Raw genomic sequence first — 27,717 nt, 5'->3', positions numbered from 1 at the left:
AGGTAGGTGAATGTATCATACCCTGTGGTAATCTTGTCCATGCTAATTGTCTATTCTTAAATGTAAATGCAAACAGTTTGTAACAGTCTGGGTGTAATGGTACTGAAAAAAATGCATTTGATAAGTCTATGACAGAAAATACTCGTGCTGTTGCTGGGATCTGTGATAGCAACGTGTGTGGATTTGGCACAACAGGAGTAATAGGTTCCAAAATTTTATTTATCTCTCTTAGATCATGTACCATCCGGTACCTAGCAGCTGACCCCTCAGTAGATTTCTTTTTTACGGGGTACAACGGTGTATTGGCTGGTGACTTTACTTCTATCAGTACTCCAGTTTTTAGATAATCTTTTATCTGTTCTCCTATGGCGTGTTCTTGTTGGGCACTAATAGGATACTGTCTCAATTGGGGTAGTGTCACACCTGGAACAGGAGTGACTTTTACTGGAGCTATTGGCATTAGTCCTACATCGGTGTCATGTTGTGCCCATAATTTTTCTGGTACCTCAGAAAGATCTAAAATAATTTGGGTAGGGGCAGGATCTTTCTCATCCTCTAAGGCTTGGACTTTTACAATGTTTTCTAGAGACTCTTGGTCATCAGGCACCAAAATTTGGACTCTACCATCCTTTGTCTCTTACCACTCCTGCTTTTCTAGCCCGAATGTCCTCCCATAGTTTCCTGTTAAACCTGTCATGCCTTGCTACCTGAAAAGTTTTGCAAACTTTCCCTAAATTCTTAGTTGCTTCTACACCACACCTTTCTTTCACGATTGTATAGACATCTTGCTCATCATTTGTGGTCTTAGTCTGTTTGTTGCCCATTTTTCCTGACTATTCTTACCTTAGGAGGCTTTTTGGGTTAGATAAAATATATTCTATATTTTACCTTTCCTCGTTACCTATTCTGTCCTAAGGAGCCATTGTTGCCCATTTTTCCTGACTATTCCTACCTTAGGAGGTTTTTTGGGTTAGATAAAATATATTCTATATTCTACCTTTCCTCGTTACCTATTCTGTCCTAAGGAGCCAGTATCTGAAACGGTTTCTCTGGACCGTTTTGTCTGAAGTGTAGAGTAATTCTAACACACATATATATGGCAACAAGGGCAAGACCAACAATACATAAAATGAACCATACAGTCTCCATTATATATCGTGTCCCTGGAGTATTATCATTACTTCCATGGGCTCATTCTGTCAATCTCTTATCCGTCAAAAAGGAGGACAAAGGTTCGGGAGTTAAGCGTGAGCGAAGGTTTCCCCGAAAGGACACAACCTTATGACTCAGTTAGGCAATCTCCGTAATACTTATGTCATCTACCTTAGTGCGGCTTATGAGGCTATTCCCGACATCCACATCTCTTTCATACCATCCGTTTCATAACCTTCTCTGACCTCTCCTTCGGCAGATCCTACAGTATATACATGAATGACCCGAGCTATAGGTATCCTTCTCTACTAGTTCCTCAATCCCAACACAAGATATGCATGAAATTTACGGACTATCGCAGAGCAGATGTAAGAGAACTAACAGTGTCTCTTACCTGGCCAGGTTTGTCATCTGCTGTTCCGATGTCCCAATCTCAGCGGTTACTCGTGCCGGTCGATGAACTTGAAGGAATACGCAGACCTCGGGTCCCTGTTTCGGGCGCCAGGAATTGTTAGGATCATTCAGCCATGGAGGGTCCTTGTTGGAGTCGGGGTATCCCCGTAACAAGAAATACACAGACACGTAGTGTATAATCAAGTACTGGGAAGCCCCTGAGCGCGTCTCCCTCTATGGGTGCTGTCCCTTTATTTATAATAATAATCTTTTTTTTTTTTTTTTTTTTTTTGTCAGACATGCGCAGTAAAATGCCTTTGTTTCACAGGCAGCGAAATGATGATTCATAACAGTGGAATGTTGATAAGAAAGTTTCATAAACAAAAAGTGATAATTAGTAGAAGCTTGCTGAGACAGCTAAAACAAGTTACAATCTAGTTTCTGGGCGTCAGTCCAAATGTCCAGATAAGGGAAGAATAACTTCATCTGTGTCTTACATCGTAGTCTTGCGTGAAGTACAACTCCCATCATCCTCTCAAAGATAAACCGGAATCCCTGGAGAACTACAAGTCCCAGGATCGCTAAAGTGCTGATACGTACCAGAGCCAGGAGACACATAGGCCCCGTAAGTCGGGAGCGTGCACTCCAAGAGAAGGCCCTACCACAAGGTCAGCCAGCGCAGGACAGAGACAAAGTTAGGCCTAGCTCCAGGCAGGTCAGAAACTTATTACGCAGCAGCAAGAACCAGGAGGCCCAAAACCTGCTCATTGGGGAGGATCCGGACATACACCCTTCACCCTACAGTGCTCCGGGGAGTGCCTGAATTTCCTTCAGTAAAAGGTACTGAAGTGACTTTTGTGTCCGTCCCTGTTCTTGCTCCGACTCGGCTGAGTCTCCTTGTCCTGCATCCCCGTTCTTATACTGCCCTGAGGCCCAGCTCCACCTGTGGGGAGCTATACAATCAAGCTGCCTTATCATTAGCCTCAGTGGACTGCGCAGCGCTGGTGATCCTCACCAGAAGCCACAGGTGGCGTCACAAACTTTTTAATAAAACTTAACAATTATCAACGCCTTTTTAAAGAGTGACCCCAGAGTACGGGCCCGGGAGCGGACCACCGTGACCTCCTTAAGGCTAAAGGCCTGGGTAACCGAGTCATCCCCATCCCCTGGGCTAGTCACACAAACAGCACCTACTGAAGTTATTAATGGAGAGCTATATATATCAAATCATGTTAGCCATAAGCATGAACTGAAAAGGATAGTACTTACATGTGGGCTATTGATAACAGTGTACAGCCTGTAGAGGTGTTTGAAAAAATCTGCCCCGACGACGCCGTTTCGCCATGTGCTTCTTCAATGGGGGCCCTTCACAGGGAAGGGGTTGTCCACTACTAGGACAACCCCTTCTCATACCCTTATTTTGGCCCCAATAAAATAATAAAGCTTATTCTCACCTCCCGTGCTGGCGCCGTTCCTGAAGTATCGGCACTCGCAGTCCCGGGGTTCTCGTGTGGTTGTTCTGATATGTGATTCCGGTGCCTAATCACCGTCACTGTCCCCACCTTCGGACAAATCTAACATGAAGGGGAAGTCAGAGATCAGCTGCAGCCCGGACTTCCTTCTTCTTCCATCTTCTGGGCGATGCAAGCATGGCACTGCATGTTGTGTGGTATTGCATAGGGGAGTGATGTTGCATGTTGGGGGCTTGCATATGCATGTAAGTGATGTTGAGGGTCTATCACAGGCAAGGGGATGATGCATGCATGTGCTGCATGTTGTGGGGGCTTGCACATGGAATGGGTTAATGTTGCATGTGAGGCCTTGCATATGTAAGAGGGTGATGTTGCATTTCTTTCCTCTTGCACAAGGAATTTGACTGTAGCTGCGTGCACAGGGCTGCATGTTGGGGGGGTGTACACAGTGAAGGGGTGCATCTTGAATTGTGGTATGTGTTAAAGGGGCCCACTGAGACTCTTTCACCCGGGGCCCACAAAAAACTGGAGCTGGCCCTGGAATCAAGTTTAGTACACATATTAAGGACTTACACTTACCACATAGATACTTTCACAAAACCAAGTTTACTACAACTATATGGTAACAGAAACAGTTTTACTACATAAATACAGGAACAGAACTGAGCTTACTACATAGATGTGGGAACATAACCAAACTTACTTCATAGATATGGGAAGATAACTGAGCTTACTACATAGACACAGTAACAGAACCACACTTTCTACTACAATGTTACTACATAGACACAGGAACAGAAACCAGCTCATTATATTAATACAGGAACAGAAACCAGCTTAATAAATAAATACAGGAACAGAACTATGCTTACTACATATGTATGGGAACACACCCAAGCTTCCTACAAAGATATGGGAACAGAACCAATTTTATTACATACAGTGGCATGTAAAAGTTTGGGCACCCCTGGTCAAAGTTAGTGTTATTGTGAACAGTTAAGCAAGTTGAAGATGAAATGATCTCTTAAAGGCCTGAAGTTAAAGACAACAGATTTCCTTTGTATTTTAGGCAAAAAATATATATTTTTTAATCTTTTACTTTTTAAAAATGACGAAAAAGGAAAATGGACCAATGCAAAAGTTTGGGCATCCTGCATGGTTTGTACCTAGTAGCACCCCCTTTTGAAAGTATCACAGCTTGTAAAAGCTTTTTGTAGCAAGACAAGAGTCTTTCAATTCTTGTTTGAGGGATTTTCATCCATTCTTCCGTGGAAAATCCTTCCAGTTCTGTGAGATTCCTTGGTCATCTTGCATGCACTGCTATTTTGAGGTTCAGCCACAGATTTTCATTGATGTTCAGAAGAGGGGACTGTGAGGGCCATTGTAAAACCTTCAGCTTGCACCTTTTGAGGTAGCCTATTGTGTATTTTGATGTTTGTTTAGGATCATTAACCATTTGTAGAAGCCATCCTCTTTTCAACTTCAGCTTTTTTACAGATGGTGTTATGTTTGCATCAAGAATTTGTTGAAATTTCATTGAATCCATTGTTCCCTCTACCTGTGAAATGTCCCCTGTACCATTGGCTGCAACACAACCCCAAAGCATGACTGATCCACCCCCATGCTTAATAGTTGGCGAGATGTTATTTTCCTGAAATTTGGTGGCCTTTTTTCTCCACACATACCTTTGATCATTGTGGCCAAAGACTTCTATTTTAACCTTTTCGGTCGACAGAACTTGTTTCCAAAATGTATCAGGCTTGTTTAGATGTTCTTTTGCACGCTTCTGATGCTGAATTTTATGGTGAGGCTGCAGGAGAGGTTTTCTTCTGATGACTCTTCCATGAAGGTCATATTTGTGCAGGTGTCTCTGAACAGTACACAAAAAGAAAAAGTGGGCACTGCTGGGGAATAATAATCACAAATAGAAAGGGGTGCTAACAGTAACCTGATGTAAAGACACAAAATTATTCGGAAGAAAAAGACTCAGGATATATAACCATGCACACCCAATGTTGGAAAAGTGAAAAAAATCTTTATTACATGATTACATTTAGACAACAAAAGAAAAATTTTTTAAAAGCATTTAAAACAGACAAAAACATGTGCAATCTTCATATGGGGGAATTCATGATAATATGCATAAAAATAGCAATAAACCCCACTATGTTATGTGCCACAGGTATATTTTACATCACTTATATAACATTCGATTAATGTAGACCAACTAAGCAACCCTGGCTATAAATAGCACAGCATAACCAGTCAAAATATATGTTTATGACAAAGCAAACCCCCCTAAATAATATAAGTGAATCAAGGAATGAGTAGGAGAGATGGTCTATTGGCAATGGGGGCCCATATTTTAGAGGTATTGGCCAGATTGTGTCACCAAAGTCATATATGACGTGGCACAGTTGATCCACATATAAATAACAAGCCAGGCATTCCTGAGTGGTCAAGTCAAGAAAATAAGTAAATAAAAAATATATGGAAGAATAATGACCTGCTGGCACCAGAGACCCTACGCGTTACGCTGCTCAGACGCAGCTTCGTCAGGGGTATGTTGTCTAAGAGCACATGTGTGTGTTATATAGTTGATCCCAAATGGTGTGACTAGTTTCAGGTGAGTGTTTGTCTCCCTATGGTGTGTAGACAGGCCTGTTCTCATCAGAATGTGTTCCACCCAGTCCATGTGGAACGCAAACGGAAATGGGTTAAACGTCATATCCGGTCCAAAGCAGAGGGCGCCAAATACAGCCCTGAAGCTATTATTGTCAAAGGTGCGTCCCACCCGTACCATACGGTGGAAGGGGGGTGGAAGTAAAGTAAACGTCATATCCAGTCAGAAGGGTAAACACGCAGAGCAATGAACTATGCACGTAGTCATAATAAAGAAGAGGCTTGCGTTCCACGATGGAACGCAAAAACCCCAGGAGCAGCGCGTCCGCTGCAGAGAATAATAGTGATCACACAAGAAAGTGCTAGCATTAAAAAAAAAAAAAAAGAAAGAAAGAATTGCAGTCCAAACCAGGAATACTAAGAAGTCAGTATATGATCTGAGGACAATCACCAAACATGCATAGATACAAAGATAGATACAAAGATGCATCACATAACAGAATACAGACCTGGACATATAAGACTCACTAACCAGACAGACATAAAACAACAACAAAAAAAATAAAAAAAATAAAAAAAAAATCCCATTTAAAATAAAACTCTCTCCTTTCCCTCTTTTTCCTTTTTTCTCTTCCTTTCTTTCTCCCTTCCCTTCCTTCTCCTTTCCCTTCCCCTTCTTTTCCTTCCCATTTCCATCCTCCCCTCTCCTTCCCTCCCCTTCCTTTATTAAGATAAAAGACAAGACATATAAATGCATATGAGACTGTGTGCAAGTATGTGAAAAGATGCACACAGCTAAACACAAATGAAAGAAATAAGCAATAAACTAATGGAACTGCACAAGTTGGCCCCATGGGAGGGAAAAAAAAAAAAAAAGGTGAATCAAAACCCCAATAGTGGGCAAGATTCCACATATAAGAACACCATGGGAGTCTGGAAAAGTCAGAACTGGAAAATACTCATTCGTGCCCCTCATAGCCACTACATCAAACATTAGGGTCCAATAAGAAACTAACCCCGGGGAACTGGGTAGAATCTAAAAAATATTGATATTAAAGCTGCTGGAATGGAATTTAAAGGAGGTGCACATGCACCCCCAAAATAAACAGAGTACTGCTTATAAGGACACCATGGAAATTTAAGCCAAGTAACCAGTAAATGAGAGATCCTCATTTATGCCCTTTGGGGCCACTGTGTCAAGTGTAAAGATCCACCTGGATTCTGTCCTCAAAAGGTCCCTAGTATGATCTGAATTGCGTGGGTTAGGCTTCATTTTTTGGAGGCCTGTAACTCGCAATTTATTAGTGCTGCTGGAATGGAATTGAAGAAAGTGCAGGGCCACCGTGGAGATGGTCCTGCCCTTTCTCAAATCCTGTTCAGCAAGATGGATATTCGAAGCGTGTTGCTGTACCCGCCTCCGAAGTTCCTGCGATGTTTGACCAACATAGACCTTGGGACAGGGACAGGTCAAAGCATAAATAACATTAGTGGACCTGCAGTTAATGTAGTCCCTCAAAGGAAATTGACGATTGTCAGTCGGGTTAGTAAAGATTTTTTCAGATGAAAAAAATGGACATGCAGAACAATTGCCGCAGGGAAAAGAGCCTTTGAGCCTATTACCACCAGAGGTATTGTACAACGGACGTAAGTAATGGCTATGAACGAGTTTGTCCCCTAAATTTGGGGCTCGTCTAGCCGTCAGCAAAGGTTTGTTTGATAATATACTGGATAGACGGTGATCTGTCTTCAGTATATTCCAATGTTTGCGGAATAGACCACCTACTTCATTCCATTGATTGTTAAACCTAGTAATAAATCTGATCTGTGTGTCTTCCATGTCAGCTCGTGGTTGCAACAGAACCTCCCGTGGTTTGGCGATGATCCTCTGATGTGCTTTAGAGATTATGGATTTCGGATAGCCCCGTTCACAAAAGCGTGCAGTTAGGTTACTGGCCTCAGTTTTGAAGTCATCCTGTGTTGTACAATTCCTCTTGGCCCTTGAAAACTGTCCCACTGGTATACTGTCTCTCAAATTTCTGGGATGAAAGCTTTGGTAATGTAGAAGACTGTTTGTAGCAGTCGATTTTCTGTATAATTTAGTAACAAGTGATCCGCCCACTATCCTGATTTCCAAATCCAGAAAATAGACTGCGGAAGAAGATATACAATGGGTAAGATGGATGTTAAAGTCATTAACATTAAGTCTATCAACAAAATCAATTGCCTCCGCCTCCGTGCCCGTCCAAATAATTAAAATATCATCAATGAAGCGAAACCACTTGAAAATCCCATAATTGTATTCCCGTAAGGGATAGACGTGTGTATCCTCCCACCAACCCAGGAATAGATTGGCGAAGGCGGGCGCACACCGTGCGCCCATGGCGGTCCCAGAGGCCTGCCGATAAAACACATGATCGAATACAAAATAGTTATGCGTGTCTACATTAATCGAATGTTATATAAGTGATGTAAAATATACCTGTGGCACATAACATAGTGGGGTTTATTGCTATTTTTATGCATATTATCATGAATTCCCCCATATGAAGATTGCACATGTTTTTGTCTGTTTTAAATGCTTTTAAAAAGTTTTTCTTTTGTTGTCTAAATGTAATCATGTAATAAAGATTTTTTTCACTTTTCCAACATTGGGTGTGCATGGTTATATATCCTGAGTCTTTTTCTTCCGAATAATTTTGAGTCTTTACATCAGGTTACTGTAGCACCCCTTTCTATTTGTGATTATTATTCCCCAGCAGTGCCCACTTTTTCTTTTTGTGTACTTGTATTTCTTGTCAGTTTCTGACATTCCAGAGTGGCTGCACACAATATATTATAGAAAATATATTTTTGAAGGCTTTCTTTTTGGTCTTTATTATGTGATTATAATTGTATACATTTAACCCTTATATTTTTGTATTTTGTTTGAATAGTCGTCTAATTGGTTGTGACTTCTCAGGGACAATGGCGTTTGATTTTGAGGCCAGGGAAGCGGCTTGCAGTAAACACAGTTTGGCTGCTTTTCCTCCCCCCACATTAGTGGAGGATAATGATTTTAACCGTCTTGCACGGGATTTGACGGATCTGCACAAGGCGGTTACACGTGTCTGGTGGAATATATCTAGTCTTGAAGAGTACCAAAGACTCTCCATTTTTCCTCGTGGACTGAGAGTCCAGATTTTTCCGGCCTGGGAACCTTCCCCGGAATTCAAGTCCACATGGGAGTCGGGTCTATCACAGTGCTCTAATATCCTCATCAACATGTTAATTCAGCATGACAGGGAATTATTTCAGACACTGAAAATCCGAATAAAATCATTGGAAACACAGATGTCTAAATTTGATCTTAATAAATTAGTAATGCCTTTCCAAATTAATTTGAGGGACACTATTGATCGTCTTGATAAGGACACCATGGAGAGAAAAAGAGCCAAACTTAATCGTGATAAGGCTGATTATGACAGGGGTCAAGCTTATAAATGGAAGCACAGGGGTAACCTGCGCAGATTTTCCTCTACAAAGTTTATAGAAGGGGGATCCTCATCAAGTGTAGGGCGTAGCGATCATTTTTTAAGCTCAGAAACGAGCGACACCGACGGCGGACGAGACGGGGAAAACGCAAGCAACGGCAGCAAAAAAACAAGTCTGAACTCTGCAAGGACCATGGCCACCAGGACGTACAGGAAGAGAAACAGGTTTTGAGCCAGAGCTCTGATCAATTGCAGATCATCAATCTCTCTACATATACTCTAAGTGACACTGAAAGGTCTGTATTACAAAAGGGTCTAACATTTTCTCCTATGGTGCCGGCGGACAAATTCACCTTGATAAAAGATTTGTATCTATTTTGTAGGAAAATCATTTTTAGGGTCATTTACAACAAGTCTGATGTGCCATCAGATCTTTCTTCTCCTACGGATAGACAGGTCTTCTCTGATCTACTTGAACTCCTACGGGACAACCAGGTAGGCAAAAATTTCCACACCGATTACCTTCTAAAATCTTACCGTCCCTGTCCATGGTTCCAGCAGTGTTTACCTTCTTTGAAGTCATGAAGGACGAGATCAGGAGATTACCCGCTAATAATTTATCCCATCAAAATCTAACAAACATGGAAAGACGTGCCCTCCTTTGTCTGCAAAAAAATCAGGAATTCCTTATTAAGGAAGCTGACAAGGGGGGTAACATTGTCCTTTGGCCCTGGGACATGTATACCACTGAAGTACATAGGCAGTTGAATAATAGCAGATTTTATCTGAGGCTTCCATCGGATCCGACTCAGATTTTCTCGGCTAAATTTGAACGATTGATCCTTAAGGCCTTTTCCATGGGGATTATCAATAAACAGGAGAAGGACTTCATGATGGTGAGGAAACCAACTATTCCTACTTTCTACATATTGCCTAAAGTGCATAAAGACCTGGTTTGTCCGCCCGGACGACCCATTGTGTCAGGCATAGGAAGTATCTGTGAAAAAGCATGCATTTATGTAGATTTTTTCTTACAGCCACTTGCCACCAGCCTTCCTTCTTATCTCAGAGACTCTTCCCATCTAATACAGTCTCTCAACTCCCTAAGTTTACCTGACCAGTTCCTGCTCATTACTGTTGATGTTGAATCGCTGTATTCCAATATAGCTCACCAGGATGGCATAGCAGCGGTCCTGCACTTTCTGAATAACACGAGTGGAGGTAATCGTCTGCATGACTCCTTTATTGTGGATCTTTTGAAATTTATCCTCACGCACAACTATTTTGTATTCGATCATGTGTTTTATCGGCAGGCCTCTGGGACCGCCATGGGCGCACGGTGTGCGCCCGCCTTCGCCAATCTATTCCTGGGTTGGTGGGAGGATACACACGTCTATCCCTTACGGGAATACAATTATGGGGTTTTCAAGTGGTTCCGCTTCATTGATGATATTTTAATTATTTGGACGGGCACGGAGGCGGAGGCAATTGATTTTGTTGATAGACTTAATGTTAATGACTTTAACATCCATCTTACCCATTGTATATCTTCTTCCGCAGTCTATTTTCTGGATTTGGAAATCAGGATAGTGGGCGGATCACTTGTTACTAAATTATACAGAAAATCGACTGCTACAAACAGTCTTCTACATTACCAAAGCTTTCATCCCAGAAATTTGAGAGACAGTATACCAGTGGGACAGTTTTCAAGGGCCAAGAGGAATTGTACAACACAGGATGACTTCAAAACTGAGGCCAGTAACCTAACTACACGCTTTTGTGAACGGGGCTATCCGAAATCCATAATCTCTAAAGCACATCAGAGGATCATCGCCAAACCACAGGAGGTTCTGTTGCAACCACGAGCTGACATGGAAGACACACAGATCAGATTTATTACTAGGTTTAACAATCAATGGAATGAAGTAGGTGGTCTATTCCGCAAACATTGGAATATACTGAAGACGGATCACCGTCTATCCAGTATATTATCAACAAACCTTTGCTGACGGCTAGACGAGCCCCAAATTTAAGGGACAAACTCGTTCATAGCCATTACTTACGTCCGTTGTACAATACCTCTGGTGGTAATAGGCTCAAAGGCTCTTTTCCCTGCGGCAATTGTTCTGCATGTCCATTTTTTTCATCTGAAAAAGTCTTTACTAACCCGACTGACAATCGTCAATTTCCTTTGAGGGACTACATTAACTGCAGGTCCACTAATGTTATTTATGCTTTGACCTGTCCCTGTCCCAAGGTCTATGTTGGTCAAACATCGCAGGAACTTCGGAGGCGGGTACAGCAACACGCTTCGAATATCCATCTTGCTGAACAGGATTTGAGAAAGGGCAGGACCATCTCCACGGTGGCCCTGCACTTTCTTAAATTCCATTCCAGCAGCACTAATAAATTGCGAGTTACAGGCCTCCAAAAAATGAAGCCTAACCCACGCAATTCAGATCATACTAGGGACCTTTTGAGGACAGAATCCAGGTGGATCTTTACACTTGACACAGTGGCCCCAAAGGGCATAAATGAGGATCTCTCATTTACTGGTTACTTGGCTTAAATTTCCATGGTGTCCTTATAAGCAGTACTCTGTTTATTTTGGGGGTGCATGTGCACCTCCTTTAAATTCCATTCCAGCAGCTTTAATATCAATATTTTTTAGATTCTACCCAGTTCCCCGGGGTTAGTTTCTTATTGAACCCTAATGTTTGATGTAGTGGCTATGAGGGGCACGAATGAGTATTTTCCAGTTCTGACTTTTCCAGACTCCCATGGTGTTCTTATATGTGGAATCTTGCCCACTATTGGGGTTTTGATTCACCTTTTTTTTTTTTTTTCCCTCCCATGGGGCCAACTTGTGCAGTTCCATTAGTTTATTGCTTATTTCTTTTATTTGTGTTTAGCTGTGTGCATCTTTTCACATACTTGCACACAGTCTCATATGCATTTATATGTCTTGTCTTTTATCTTAATAAAGGAAGGGGAGGGAAGGAGAGGGGAGGATGGAAATGGGAAGGAAAAGAAGGGGAAGGGAAAGGAGAAGGAAGGGAAGGGAGAAAGAAAGGAAGAGAAAAAAGGAAAAAGAGGGAAAGGAGAGAGTTTTATTTTAAATGGGATTTTTTTTTTATTTTTTTTATTTTTTTTTGTTGTTGTTTTATGTCTGTCTGGTTAGTGAGTCTTATATGTCCAGGTCTGTATTCTGTTATGTGATGCATCTTTGTATCTATCTTTGTATCTATGCATGTTTGGTGATTGTCCTCAGATCATATACTGACTTCTTAGTATTCCTGGTTTGGACTGCAATTCTTTCTTTCTTTTTTTTTTTTTTTTTAATGCTAGCACTTTCTTGTGTGATCACTATTATTCTCTGCAGCGGACGCGCTGCTCCTGGGGTTTTTGCGTTCCATCGTGGAACGCAAGCCTCTTCTTTATTATGACTACGTGCATAGTTCATTGCTCTGCGTGTTTACCCTTCTGACTGGATATGACGTTTACTTTACTTCCACCCCCCTTCCACCGTATGGTACGGGTGGGACGCACCTTTGACAATAATAGCTTCAGGGCTGTATTTGGCGCCCTCTGCTTTGGACCGGATATGACGTTTAACCCATTTCCGTTTGCGTTCCACATGGACTGGGTGGAACACATTCTGATGAGAACAGGCCTGTCTACACACCATAGGGAGACAAACACTCACCTGAAACTAGTCACACCATTTGGGATCAACTATATAACACACACATGTGCTCTTAGACAACATACCCCTGACGAAGCTGCGTCTGAGCAGCGTAACGCGTAGGGTCTCTGGTGCCAGCAGGTAATTATTCTTCCATATATTTTTTATTTATTTATTTTCTTGACTTGACCACTCAGGAATGCCTGGCTTGTTATTTATATGTGGATCAACTGTGCCACGTCATATATGACTTTGGTGACACAATCTGGCCAATACCTCTAAAATATGGGCCCCCATTGCCAATAGACCATCTCTCCTACTCATTCCTTGATTCACTTATATTATTTAGGGGGGTTTGCTTTGTCATAAACACATATTTTGACTGGTTATGCTGTGCTATTTATAGCCAGGGTTGCTTAGTTGGTCTACATTAATCGAATGTTATATAAGTGATGTAAAATATACCTGTTGCACATAACATAGTGGGGTTTATTGCTATTTTTATGCATATTATCATGAATTCCCCCATATGAAGATTGCACATGTTTTTGTCTGTTTTAAATGCTTTTAAAAAATTTTTCTTTTGTTGTCTAAATGTAATCATGTAATAAAGATTTTTTTCACTTTTCCAACATTGGGTGTGCATGGTTATATATCCTGAGTCTTTTTCTTCCGAATTATTTTGTGTCTCAGAACAGTAGAACAATGAACCACAAAGCTAGAGTCTGTTAAATCTTTCTGTAAGTCTTTTGAGGTCAAGCGGGGGTTCTGATTTGCCTCTCTAGCAATCGTACGAACAGCTCTCACTGAAATTTTGCTTGGTCTTCCAGACCTTATCTTGACCTTCACTGTTCCTGTTAACTGCCATTTCTTAATTACATTTCAAACTGAGGAAAGGGCAACTTGAAAACACTTTGCTATCTTCTTATAGCCTTCTCCTGTTTTATGGGCCTCCACCATTTTCATTTTCAGAGTGCTAGGCAGCTGCTTAGAAGAACCCATGGCTGCTGTTTATTTGGCATAAAGTTAGAGGAGGCTTGGTTTTTATAAAGCTGGGAAATTTTCATCACCTGGCATTTCCTAACGATGGTAGTGAACAATGCATAACCCTAACAGGCTAATTAAGGTCAGAAACCTTGGTCAAAATTATCAAAGCACACAAATCTCCAAGGGTGCCCAAACTTTTGCATAGGCCCATTTCCCTTATTGTAATTTTTTAAAATGAAAAAAAAAAGACCATCTATATACTTATTTGCCTAAAATACAACTGAAATATGTCATCTTTAACAATATGCCTTTTAGAGATCATTTCATCTTCAACTTGCTTAACTGTTCACAATAACAGTGATTTTGACCAGGGGTGCCCAAACTTTTACATGCCACTGTAAGTATGAGAATGCACATTAGCTACTGTAGCTACAGTAAATATTAACACCATAACAGAACAACGTTTAGTACAGTACATATATATAGGAACACACATAAGTATGTGGTTTGAATATTGCATGATATCCTCAAAGTTTTTGCCTTATTTAAACTGCATGTTTTCACAGTCACTGCGCCTGTCATGTGACCATTCCATGCTTGGTACACAATTACAATCACAAGCCGACCTCTTTCTTTTCCACTTCTCTCAATTGTTACCACAATGGTCAGCTCGTGATCAGCTGTATGCGAACTGAATAGACATGTGACGATCGCAGAGAGAGTGAAAACAACGGAATCTGAACAGTACGTTACAAATAGTTAGCAATCTACAGGTCAAAGTCAGTGTCAAATCCAATAAATGTCTCGTACAACCAGTTTCAGCTACATTACACAATCAGAAGAAAAATATATCTACCACCATTGTAAAACATAAAAACAAATCCATCTGAAACATAGCTTACATACAGTGCATATCCTTGTCTGTAAGAAACTTGGGATAAAATTAAAAACATAGTGTAAAACTAGAATAAAGGGTTCTCTACGTACAATTGCAGCATCAAACAAGTGAATATATTTGGAAAAATACACAAAAAAGGAATTCAAGGGTAGCGATCTGCAGACGGAATCAATCACTCCAATAATGCGTACGTCCAACTGACTTTATGCCAGGTATTTGAGAATTTTAGCAGTTTAATAGATGATTAGTGATGGGCGAATCCGTCACTGTTCGGGTTCGGTTAATATAGCCGAACACCGAACAGTTTTTTAAAAGATCGAGTTCCGGTACCAGAACAGTACCCGAACCCGAAACCAAACACAGACCCCATTCATTTGAATGGGGGACCCAAATTCACGTGGTTTCCCGCTCTGTCATTTGCGTGACAGCGCAGGAAACACATGCTCTGATCGGCGGTAATTGCAGTACCACGATCAGAGCTCTGTAGCATCATGCTGACAGGTGTCAGCATGATGCCACAGCTGTGACAGTGAACCGGCGGTAAAAAGCTTACCACGGGTCATAGGCGCCTCCTGCCATTGGAAACAGCGAGCACAGGCACTGCTGGATGGGAGCAGTAGTCTCCCATCCACCGGCGCCTGTGCTGTACTGAATGTTAAAAAAAAAAAAAGTTAAAATGAATAAAAAAATATTAAAATAAAAATAAAACACATTATACTCACCTACACCTTGTCCCCGATGTTCGCCGCCCCTGCAAAAAATAAAAAATAAAAAAGCACCATATACTCATCTTACACCTAATCCCTGAAGCCCACGATCACCTGTAATAAAAGTAAAATAATAAACCAACCTCATCCTTACCTTTCCGACGCAGTCCAAATAACGAGTTTCCCACGAAGATTCGATGAACAGAGCGGCCACATTGTATGTGACTGCTCTGTTCATTTGCCGGCAATACACTGACTCAGTGTATTCCCAGCAAATGAGGTCTGAGCATTAGGCATGAGCGAATATTTCAATGTTCGGTTTGGAAAAGTTTGCCAAACAAATTGATATTCGCCTAATTTATTCGCCGAATGTTCATCGAACATTTCCGAATCTCATAGGAGTCAATGGGGGGGGGACCAAAAAAATGCATATACAACACCTAGAAAAGGGACCAAAAGCTGCCCAAACACATCAAATTAGGTGTAGACACCAGGGAAGTGCCATCAATTGACTCAGAGTACAAGTACTATAATTATTATTACTGTGACAGCGACATTTATTCAGTTGAGCTTTACATGTCAAAAGGGGTCACCGACTGGTATAACAGGGGAGAGGGCCGTCCTGACGAAACTGCAGCAGCGGTGAAATGCGTGTCGATGTAGCTATTGAGCCAGAGAATCTACCATCCAGGACTACACCTAATGTCTACAGGTAACCTACCCTTCTAAATTTTATATTTGAGACACCTATAGTACATACTATATATATATCTATACTACCTCTTATTTCAATGAGATTCATTATACTGACTATAAGGTAGCCTCTTGTATTTACTTTATTGCCCATTACCCTATACCTTAGACTTAGGGGTTAAACAACACTGTAGTCCAGCTCATTGGTCTCCTATTCCATTGTACTAAGTTATGTCCTATTCCTATGTATATGTATAACTTTTTCTATCATGATTTTAAAACTTTTTTGATATAATAAACTTGTGATATATAAAATATATTGATCTATTGCTCCCTCCTTCTGCTCGTGATTGGTAAAGGAGAGAGGACCCTGCCTGTGAGGGCGCACTGTCACGGACGTGGTTTGTGGAACCACTGTGCCACAGACCCCGGAAAGCCTGGAAGGGCGCGACTAATCAAGCACTGGACTGTTCACGAGAGCCTCTAATGGTGAGGTTAGACTTGGCTCCCGATGAACGCCAGGTGCCTCTCCAGGACAGACCAACGGATGCGCAGCAGCTGGACCCAGTAGGACAGACTAGATGGTGCAGCAGGCAGAGTCTCCATCAGAGTGCAGCAGGCAGAGTCTGCATCAGAGTGCAGCAGGCAGAGTCTGTGTCAGGAGTTCAACAGGCAGAGTCTGTATCAGGAGTGCAGCAGGCAGAGTCTGTATCGGGAGTGCAGCAGGCAGAGTCTGTATCAGGAGTGCAGCAGGCAGAGTCAGTATCAGAGTGCAGCAGGCAGAGTCTGTATCAGGAGTGCAGCAGGCAGAGTCTGTATCAGAGTGCAGCAGGCAGAGTCTGTATCAGCAGTGCAGCAGGCAGAGTCTGTATCAGAGTGCAGCAGGCAGAGTCTGTTTCAGGAGTGCAGCAGGCAGAGGCTTTATCAGAGTGCAACAGGCAGAGTCTGTATCAGGAGTGCAGCAAGCAGAGTCTGTATCAGAGTTCAACAGGCAGAGTCTGTATCAGGAGTGCAGCAGGCAGAGTCTGTATCAGGAGTGCAGCAGGCAGAGTCTGTATCAGAGTGCAGCAGGCAGAGTCTGTATCAGGAGTGCAGCAGGCAGAATCTGTATCAGAGTGCAGCAGGAAGAGTCTGTATCAGAGTGCAGCAGGCAGAGTCTGTATCAGAATGCAGCAGGCAGAGTCTGTATCAGAGTGCAGCAGGCAGTGTCTGTATCAGGAATGCAGCAGGCAGAGTCTGTATCAAACTGCAGCAGGCAGAGTCTGTATCAGGAGTTCAGCAGGCAGAGTCTGTATCAGGAGTGCAGCTAGGACTGGTATGCAACCTTACACAAATTAGACTGCAGAACAGGAAGGTTCCACTTCAGCTAACCCATTAGATGGAGATCCAATCAGGATTCCCCACATTTAAAAAAATTAGTGGCAGACGCCAGCAAAGTGGCATCAATTTCACTACTGTAGAAATAGTGTAAATAAGACCCACACCTCTTCCAGTACAGCCAACGCAGGAGATGGAGACCTAGCCAGGAGTGTTCACATTGCCCTAAATGAGGGCCCAACGCCACTGAAGTGGCATCAATGTCATCAGACTACAAGTAGTTTAACACAGACCCAAACCTGTCCCACTTCAGCCAACCCAGGAGATGCAGACTCAATCGGAAGTGTTTGCAGTTAAAAAAATAGCTCCTAAGACCACCATTTCCATGGCCAACAGATTGGAGGTTGTGGAGTTCAACCTCTTAGCTTTGTCATGTGTAGGATGAAACAATCTTTTACGTGACCACAACAGCGGGATTGAGGACTGGTTAAGGTGCTGAGGGAGGGCGGAGTATGGTGAACCGGAAAAACTGGTGGAGTGTGAATGAGGTGCAGATGTTATGGTGGATTGAGAAACATGCGGTGTGCTCAGTGAAACAAACACAGCAGGCGTGTCCGCTTCCGTTACAGCTGACGGGCTGTCACACAGTCTCACTGGAGCAGGTAAAGAACCGGAGTTTCTGTGATGGGAGACCTGCGTGACAATACTTGGCATGGTAACAGAGGAGGAGGAAGAAGCAGTAGATGCATTTGATGGGGCAGTTGATGGTTGTTGAGATGCGCTGGTCCGCATTTCAGCGCGGTAAGATTCCCAGCGTAAAGAATGTTGTTTGAGCATGTAAACGTTCATGCATGTAGTAGTCAAATTATTACAGTTTTTCCCTCTACTGAGTTTTTAATCACAAAGTTTGCAGATAACGTGAGTTGGCTCATCCTTTGCACTGACAAAAAAGGCCCAGGCTAGGTAACCCTTGCTGCCCTTGCGAGCTGCAGACTCGTGACCGCTGCTGGCCACAGCCACAGTTGTGGCTAAGGATGCAGTGCTCCTGGTGCTTGCATCACTCCGTGTCTGCGCCATAGGGCAAAATGTGACCTCCTCGTCTTCCTCCTCCACCTCCTCAGATGAGCTACTCGGCTGCATGACTCTGGGTTCACGCCAAGTAGGATCTTCAACCTCATCATCATCCAATGTGTTATCCCATTCCTCGCCCTCAGAGTGACCCCTCTCCTCTTACACTCCTGACAGCACAGTACAGTCCGCATGAGCCTCAGGTATCTGAGTCTCATCAAGATCACCTACCTCCCCTGCGGCTAACGTCTGTTGACGAGGGTCAGGAACCTGCTCAGAGCCTACTTCGTCCTGCCCCGAATCCAACCTAAAAAAATTTTGGGCATCGGTGCAGATGCTTTCCTCCCCTTGACTCTGTGACTGTTTGGCGTACACTTCTGAGTTCTATAGACTTTCCCATCTGTGGTTCACTAAAGTCAGTTGGCCAGTTGTGACACGGGGGGAAGCATGGGTAATTGGGGTGCCTCCTCTGTGGACTGTACTGCGTGTGATGTTGAGGTGGAGGAAGAAGAGGAGAGGGCACTGAAAGGAGAGCTTGCCATCCACTGGACCACCTGCTCTTTCTGGGCCTTATCATCAAGGCGTATCGCTGTCTGGCTGCCAAAGGAAGGGAGTGCAGTAGGCCGTCCACTAACAAAAGTTGTCAGCTGTCTTTGGATAGGACCTGTTTGTGTTGGTTCACTAGTGCTTTCACTAACATTACCACGTACCCCACGTACACCTTGAACACCAAGCCTATTCCCCCTTCCACCACGCCCTCTCTTTTTCCCACTCATGTTAGTCAGATACAGTGGTAGGAGCATGCAATTAAGTAAAGAAAAATATTTTTTTTCCTGTGATATAGCTCAGCACACACCTGAATTTCAGCGACACTAAATGACAAGGTAAGATTGCACTGCCGTATAATGTTACTAACAGACAAAAGAAATTTGTTAGTGTGCATGAGGCTGATAAAACCTACGAGATATTCTCCAAACAATTTCAAACTGAGATGTCCCCTGCTGTATTACTTTAGGAACAGAAGAAATTTTTTTTTGAATGTGGATGAGGCCAGTATGACAGAATATATGCTCCAAAATATTTCAAACTCAGATCTAGCCAGCTGTATCACTTTACTCAGAGCAAAAATATTTTTGGGTTACTGTGCATAAGCTCTGCGTCCAGCTGACTTTTTGGACTGGGCCTAGTAAGAGAAGTTTTGTTTTTTTTACTGTGAAACCAGGACAAGTTCAACACCACTAAAATAGGATCTGCCTTTTAGCAGACTGGATCAACTTTGCCACAGTAAAAAACCTTTGGTGGACTCAGCCTGCCAACCAAAAATACAGTATATAGGTTTGACTGTGCGTACAAGCTGAATTTGACCACCACTGACGTAGTACCTGGTTTATAGCACTGTATGACTTTTGGCACAGGAAAAAATATTTTTTGGACTGGGCGTAGCAAGAGAAAAAATGTATTTTTTTATTCTGAAACCACCTGAAGTTCAACTCCACTAAAATAGTATCTGACACTTTCAATATCACAATAGCAACAAAAAAAATCAGATTTTGTGCTCTGCAATAAGAAGCTCTGCAGACTGTGCAGAGCACAATTTCGACCCCACTAAATGAAAAGGTGCACTGCGCTTGCTTGATCACATTAGCAAGTGCAAAAAAAGATTCAAGGTATACTGAGACATGGAGCTCTATACCAGCGGTGCACAGCACTATTGTATGGCATGGGCCCTCTGTTTCTGTCATTATCTCAGTACTTGCACAAGAACACCAAAAATGTGCTGCACCAGCTGTTGCAGAGGTACACAGGCCAGGAATTACAGTGGTGGCCAAAAGTATTGGCACCCCTGCAATTCTGTCAGATAATACTCAGTTTCTTCCTGAAAATGGTTGCAATCACAAATTCTTTGGTATTATTATCTTCATTTAATTTGCTTGCAAGGAAAAAACACAAAAGAGAATGAAGCAAAAATCAAATCATTGATCATTTCACACAAAACTCCAAAAATGGGCCAGACAAAAGTATTGGCACCCTCAGCCTAATACTTGGTTGCACAACCTTTAGCCAAAATAACTGCGAACAACCGCTTCCGGTAACCATCAATGAGTTTCTTACAATGCTCTGCTGGAATTGTAGACCATTCTTCTTTGGCAAACTGCTCCAGGTCCCTGATATTTGAAGGGTGCCTTCTCCAAACTGCCATTTTGAGATCTCTCCACAGGTGTTCTATGGGATTCAGGTCTGGACTCATTCCTGGCCACCTTAGAAGTCTCCAGTGCTTTCTCTCAAACCATTTTATAGTGCTTTTGGAAGTGTGTTTTGGGTCATTGTCCTGCTGGAAGACCCATGACCTCTGAGGGAGACCCAGCTTTCTCACACTGGGCCCTACATTATGCTGCAAAATTTGCTGGTAGTCTTCAGACTTCATAATGCCATGCACACGGTCAAGCAGTCCAGTGCCAGAGGCAGCAAAGCAACCCCAAAACATCAGGGAACCTCCGCCATGTTTGACTGTAGGGACCGTGTTCTTTTCTTTGAATGCCTCTTTTTTTTCCTGTACACTCTATGTTAATGCTTTTTCCCAAAAAGCTCTACTTTTGTCTCATCTGACCAGAGAACATTTTTCCAAAACGTTTTAAGCTTTCTCAGGTAAGTTTTGGCAAACTCCAGCCTGGCTTTTTTATGTCTCGGGGTAAGAAGTGGGGTCTTCCTGGGTATCCTACCATACAGTCCCTTTTCATTCAGACGCCGACGGATAGTACGGGTTGACACTGTTGTACCCTCGGACTACAGGGCAGCTTGAACTTGTTTGGATGTTAGTCGAGGTTCTTTATCCACCATCCGCACAATCTTACGTTGAAATCTCTCGTCAATTTTTCTTTTCCGTCCACATCTAGGGAGGTTAGCCACAATGCAATGGGCTTTAAACTTCTTGATGACACTGCGCACGGAAGACACAGGAGGTGGACTTGTAGCCTTGAGATTGCTCATGCTTCCTCACAATTTGGTTTCTCAAGTCCTCAGACAGTTCTTTTGTCTTCTTTCTTTTCTCCATGCTCAATGTGGTACACACAAGGACACAGGACAGTGGCTGAGTCAACTTTCATCCATGTTAACTGGCTGCAAGTATGATTTAGTTATTGCCAACACCTGTTAGGTGCCACAGGTAAGTTACAGGTGCTGTTAATTACACGAATTAGAGAAGCATCACATGATTTTTCAAACAGTGCCAATACTTTTGTCCACCCCCTTTTTTAGGTTTGGCGTGGAATTATATCCAATTTGGCTTTAGGACAATTCTTTTTGTGTTTTTTCATTGAAGACAAATTAAATGAAGATAATAATATCAAATAATTTGTGATTGCAATCATTTTCAGGAAGAAACTGAGTATTATCTGACAGAATTGCAGGGGTGCCAATACTTTTGGCCACCACTGTATCTACACTTCTACATCTGACTACCACACAAGCGCCCATCTATATATAGCTAATAACTCTCATTACACAGGAGAACACTGAGCTGCGTCTGTCTCCAGCAGTGACATGGATATAATGGCGCTGAGGGAACATGGCGGCTTTTTATAATGAGAGGACATGTGATTTCTGCAGCCAATTGCAGAAGCCCTTATGTCTAGGCAGTGTAGATGCTTCCTGCGCTATCATTGTCTGGCTGCGCTTTCCTCAGTTAAAGTTACCGCCCACAGGAAAAAAAACAAAAACAAAACAGTGCGCCGCTGATCTGACCTGTTCTAAGATCTCCACAGCCCTCACACTCACCTGGCACATGTCACCGCTCGTCATACACTTGCACTATGCTAACAAAACTGTTCAAAACACCGTGGTTGCTCTGTATTTGCGGTCCCGCGCAAATTCGTCGAACTTTTCCGATTGTAAGAAAATTTGCTCGCCTTTGCGATCACGAATCTGAATGTGCCATATTCGTGCCGAATTTGTGCCGAATTTGAAACTTTAGAACATTCGCCGAACAAATTTGCTCAACACTAACCACAACTTTATCAATCCATTGTAACATCTCCGCCTGCATCTCACTCATGGTCCAGCAGTTTGTCTGGTCCACCGTACTCCGCCCTTTCTCAGCACCACAGCCAGCCCTCGGTCCCGTAAAAGATTGTTTCCTCCTACACATGACAAAGCTAAGAGGTTGAACTCCACCATCTCCAATCTGTTGGCCACAGAAATGGTGGTGTCAGGCCCTTATTTTTTGAACTATGAACACTCCTGTATGGCTGCTTTTTTTACTGAGGAGGAAACTGGGGAACCTGGGGGAAACCCCCGCAATCACTGGGAGAACATACAAACTACTTGTAGATGTTGTCCTTGGTGGGATTTGAACCCAGGATTCCAGCGCTGCAAAGCTGCAGTGCTAACCACTGAGTCACTGTGCTGCTGTCTCTGTTCTCCCGGCTCTGATATCTAACATGCTGGAGAAACTTGCACCTACTGCCACTCAGTGTCTTCAGCTGCTTTGTGAGAAACTAATGTTTGGGCAGCCACTCAGTCTACCAAATAAAATCCTGAGAAGGAAATTGTGGATGGCTTTGTTTCTGGTACTATGTGCACTACTAATACCATGGTGTTGTGCCATAATTCACTGGAAATATCCCAGGCTGGTTGGAGGCAAGCTCAATCCCACAGAAAAGTACCAGCAGCAAGCTTATTAGATGGTGGCCTCTATCATCATAAAGGAGTTAGCTCGTTGTCTAGTAGACCGACCACCGCTGCTGTCTACCTTATGGACATTGTGTTGAAGCTTGCAAGGTGTCACGGGTTTACCATGACAGAGAGGAGCCAGAAGACTGCAGCTTCTGATTCCTCTCACTCCTGCAGTCATTAGAAGCCTTTCGCCTTCATATTAATTGGTGCAGAGGTTAATCTGCTCAATTGTGAGCTGCTGGAAGCTTCCCTTCATTTAGGCTCTCAGCAGATTTGTCCCGTTCATCTCCCCTACCGTGTAACTCTGTACCCCAACACATCAGACTGTCGCCTACCGTGGAAACATTGAAAAGGAAGCTGAAGACTCACTTCTTGTGGCAAGCATACAATCTGCGTTAACCCTCGCTCCAGCATACCGCTGTACGACCAGCTGTATCCTGACCTACTGTACCCTTACCCATCCCTTGTAGATTGTTTGTGCACCCTAGCAGGCAGGGTCCTCTCTCCTCTTGTACCAGTGAGCCGGAAGTTGCAAACGCTGCTGAAGCACTGCCAGGGTGGCAGAAGTTGTAGCTGACTTTCTGAAATAGGCACACACGTGACATACTTTCACAAGCATCTCTGGCAGATCTGGGTAGGTTTTGAGAAACCGCTGAACCACTAAGTTGAGCACATTTAGTTCTCGCTCATCACTAATGTGTACCCATGTGTGGAGAGCAATATCTGCCCCAAAGAATTTTAAGCAGAGATGTAGTTTGCTTTATATACCAGTTTTGACTTTATCATATCTTTGTACCCCTGTATGGAGAACAATATTTGCCCCAAAGAATTTTAAGCCGACATGTAGTCTGCTTTATATACCAAATTTGAGTTTATCATATCTGTGTACCCCAGTGTGGAGAACAATATCTGCACCAAAAAATGAAGATCATTAGAGTATAACAATTGTAAAGGAGACCAAAATCTCTTCCACTGCAGCCAAGCCAGTAGATGGAGACCTAATCAGGATTCTCCACATTTCCAAAAATTATTGGTAGACACGAACGAAGTGGCATCAGTTTCACTACAGTAGAAATAGTAGAATTAGGAATGACACCTCTTCCACTACAGCCAAGCCAGTAGATGGAGACCCAATCAGGATTCTCCACATTTCCAAAAATTATTGGCAGACACCAGCGGAGTGGCATCAGTTTCACTACAGTAGAAATAGTAGATTTAGTAACGACACCTCTTCCACTACAGCCAACTAAGTAGATGAAGACTCAATCAGGATTCTCCACATTTCCAAAACTTTGTGGCAGACACCAGCGAAGTGGGATCAGTTTCACTTCAGTAGAAATAGCAGAATTAGGAACGACACCCCTTCCATTACAGCCAACCCAGTAGATGGAGACACAATCAGGAGTGTTCACATTTAAAAAAATTAGGGCATAAAACCTTCAGCAGCAGCAAGAGCAGGCACAGAAGCCACATCACAGACTGCAAGTCCATGAGATCAATGCAGCACACTAAAAACTACAACATTGCCTAGTTTGTACAGTCTGCAATTGGAGTGAAAAAGTCCTTGGAAATCCATGGCTTGTTCATCTTGATGAAAGTTAGGCGGTCTACACTTTCAGGGGACAGCTGGCTGCGCTTATCCATCAGGACACCACCAGCAGCGCTGAAGACACATTCTGTGAGAACGCTGGCTGCCGGGCTTGATAAAACTTCAATGGCGTGACAGGCGAGCTCAGGGGATTCATTCATTTTTGAAGACCAATGCAGCATCGGCGTCTCTGCCTCCTGCCGGGCAGAGACTCCATCCCCCTTACTGCCGCGGTCCCGGCCCGGGGTCCTCCTGCTCCTCTGCTGCTGGTGCACGCAGCTTCCCGGGCACTGTGCTTAGGGCGCGCGCTCCCTCCCTCTTAAAGGGGCCGCGCGTGCCATCCTAAAGAGTCCCCGGCCAATGGCCAGAGGACTTCCACTCTATAAGGCACCTCCTCCAAAATGGAGGTGCCTGTGCAAGGTTGTAGTTTGTGTGCTAACACTCTCCTCAGCCCTCAGGTCCCTGTGCCTGCCAGTCTGCCTGTCAGCCGTGCCTGCCAGCCGTGCCCGCCAGCCTGCCTGTCAGCTGTGCCCGCCAGCCTGCCTGTTAGCCGTGCCCGCCAGCCTGCCTGTCAGCCGTGCCCGCCAGCCTGCCTACCCGGAGCACCCATCTCGCTATCTGCCATACCCGCCTGCTTACCAACCTGGAGCACCCGTCTGGCTATCTGCTATACCTGCCTGCTTGTCTAACCGGATCACCCGCCTGCCTAACTGGCCATGCTCATCTGCTGTACCTGTCAGCCTCCACCATCTGACCCGTGGGAGTCGCCTGCTCTCACACAAGGTCGGTCCCAGAGTGGCACCTGGTCCACCTGCCCGGACCCTCGCTGGTTCATGGAGTTGACTAAGCCGCCGTGTGAACTGGGTCAGTCCGAGTAGGCACTTAGTTACGCTCCTCTGGTCCCTCCTTGCACCGAACAACAGAGGTTCCACCACCCGGACCCGTAACAACCAAAATGTAGAAGGGTCCAATGATTGTATTCATATTGAGCTCTAGATACTCCTGCACCATTTTCTCCAGTTGATCACCATGTGTCAGACTTGTACTCTGCTGTACTGATGCACGAGCTGTTGTAAAATATGTGTGAAAGGACTCACAGAAATTGCTTCTGCCACTTACGCTGCTGCTGCTAATGTTTTGGCATTGACACACTGACAAGCCAGAGGTTGAAAAACTACAGCTGCTTTGTACACTGTGTGCCTCACTGCTATCTTGGGGAAAACCTGTCTTAAGGTTGCTTAAAAGCTTGTTTCGATACTCCAGCATTAGTGGGTCCCTTTCCAGGGTGTTAAGCATCTGGCAAAATTTACTCTTTAAGGAGGATCTAACAGTGGCAACCCAGTAGTCATCATTATTTCAAATCATAGCTATACGGGGATCATGTTGCAGATAGTGTATCAAGAAGGCACTCATATGTCGGGCTCTTCCAGGAGGTCCAAAGACAGGTTGTTTTGATGGCTGCATAACACTGATGCTTGTTTCCTCCTTCCCCTCCTGCTAACCATGATCAACAGAGTGGGGATGATTATCCTCTTCATCTTCTGACTGTTGCTCGCCCATCACCACTTCCTCTTCCATTTGTTCCTTGGCTCTTGCATCTTCACTAAGTTTGTCTAGTATCACCAACCCCCCTCCATTGCAGTAATCCACTGTCACTTGGCATCCGCCTGTGTGAAAACAGTCTGGAATTTTGAGACATTTTTATCCCTTCCACATCCTCCTCTTCTTATGGGACCACCACCTCCTGCCACAGGCTAGTCCAAGTCTGCTCTAGTATGTAGATGACCGGAATAGTGATGTTGATGATGGCATCGTCAGCACTAACCATTTTAGCAGCCATGTGAAAATTGTGCAGAAGGGTATAGAGGTCCTAAATTTGTGCCCACAAACATAAATGTGATATGCTCCACATCCATACTGAGTTGGTCCAGGCTATACGACATGACATACTGCGTCAGGGCTGGATGCTGCTACCAAAGTCGCTGCAACATGTGCAGAGTGGAATTCCACCGTGTGGGCACATCGCATATCAACCTGTTAACTGGCATGGACAAAGACCTCTGTATCGATGCAAGTCGATGACATGAGGGATGCGAACGGCAGAAGCGAGCACACAGTTTCTGTGCTTTCTGAAGCAGCTCATCCAGGCCGGGATAGTGGCAAAGAAATCGCTGTACCACCAGGTTGAGCCATGCAAGGCATGTGTGTGAACTCGCCTCGGTGTAGGGCCGCCACCAGGTTCACAACGTTATCGCACACAGCCTTTCCTGGCTCCAGGTTCAAGCTGTCCACAACTCTTCAGCTGTATGACTGAGATCTCCAATATTAATTTTAACACTGCCTGATTGAGGTGAGCCCTGGCTGCGCGGTATGGAGGTGGTGTGGAATCGCTCTGCACTGTTGTAACGTGTGTCTTGTTAAGGCAGAGGTTGAGTGCGCATGTGAAGGCCCAAGAGGAGGTGGAGGAGGCAGAAGCAGTGGAGGAAGTGTAAAATACAGAGGTTTGTTCTGCAAGCCTTGGGGATTCCAAAATGTGTAGAGCAGCCCCTGCCTCACCTGTCCCCACAGCCACCAGTGTCACCCAGTGTCCAGTAAGCAAGATGTGATGCCCTTGGCGAAGCTTACTCATCCAGTTGTCTGTGGTGAAATGCACCGTGGCAGACATAGATTTAGTCAAGTATCGGGTGATGTTGTCTACGACATGCTGGTGTAGTGCAAGTACAGCTTTCTTAGAGAAGTAATGGCGCCTGGGCAACTGATACTGGGGGACTGCGACCTCCATTAGCTTTCGGAAACCATCTGTATCTACCAAGCGGAAAGGAAGCATATCCGTGGCCAACAGATTGGAGATGGTGGAGTTCAACCTCTTAACTTTCTCATGTGTAGGATGAAACAATCTTTTACGTGACCACAACTGCAGGACCTCGGGCTGTCTGCAGTGGTCAGATAGGGCAGAGCATGGTGAATCAAACAAGACAAACTGCTGGACCGTGA

The sequence above is a fragment of the Phyllobates terribilis genome, unplaced genomic scaffold (assembly GCF_046119375.1).
Source record: "Phyllobates terribilis strain yellow unplaced genomic scaffold, ASM4611937v1 Scaffold_9__5_contigs__length_417890890, whole genome shotgun sequence".
In the NCBI taxonomy this organism is placed as follows: Eukaryota; Metazoa; Chordata; class Amphibia; order Anura; family Dendrobatidae; genus Phyllobates; species Phyllobates terribilis.
Note: the sequence above shows the minus strand (reverse complement) of the source record.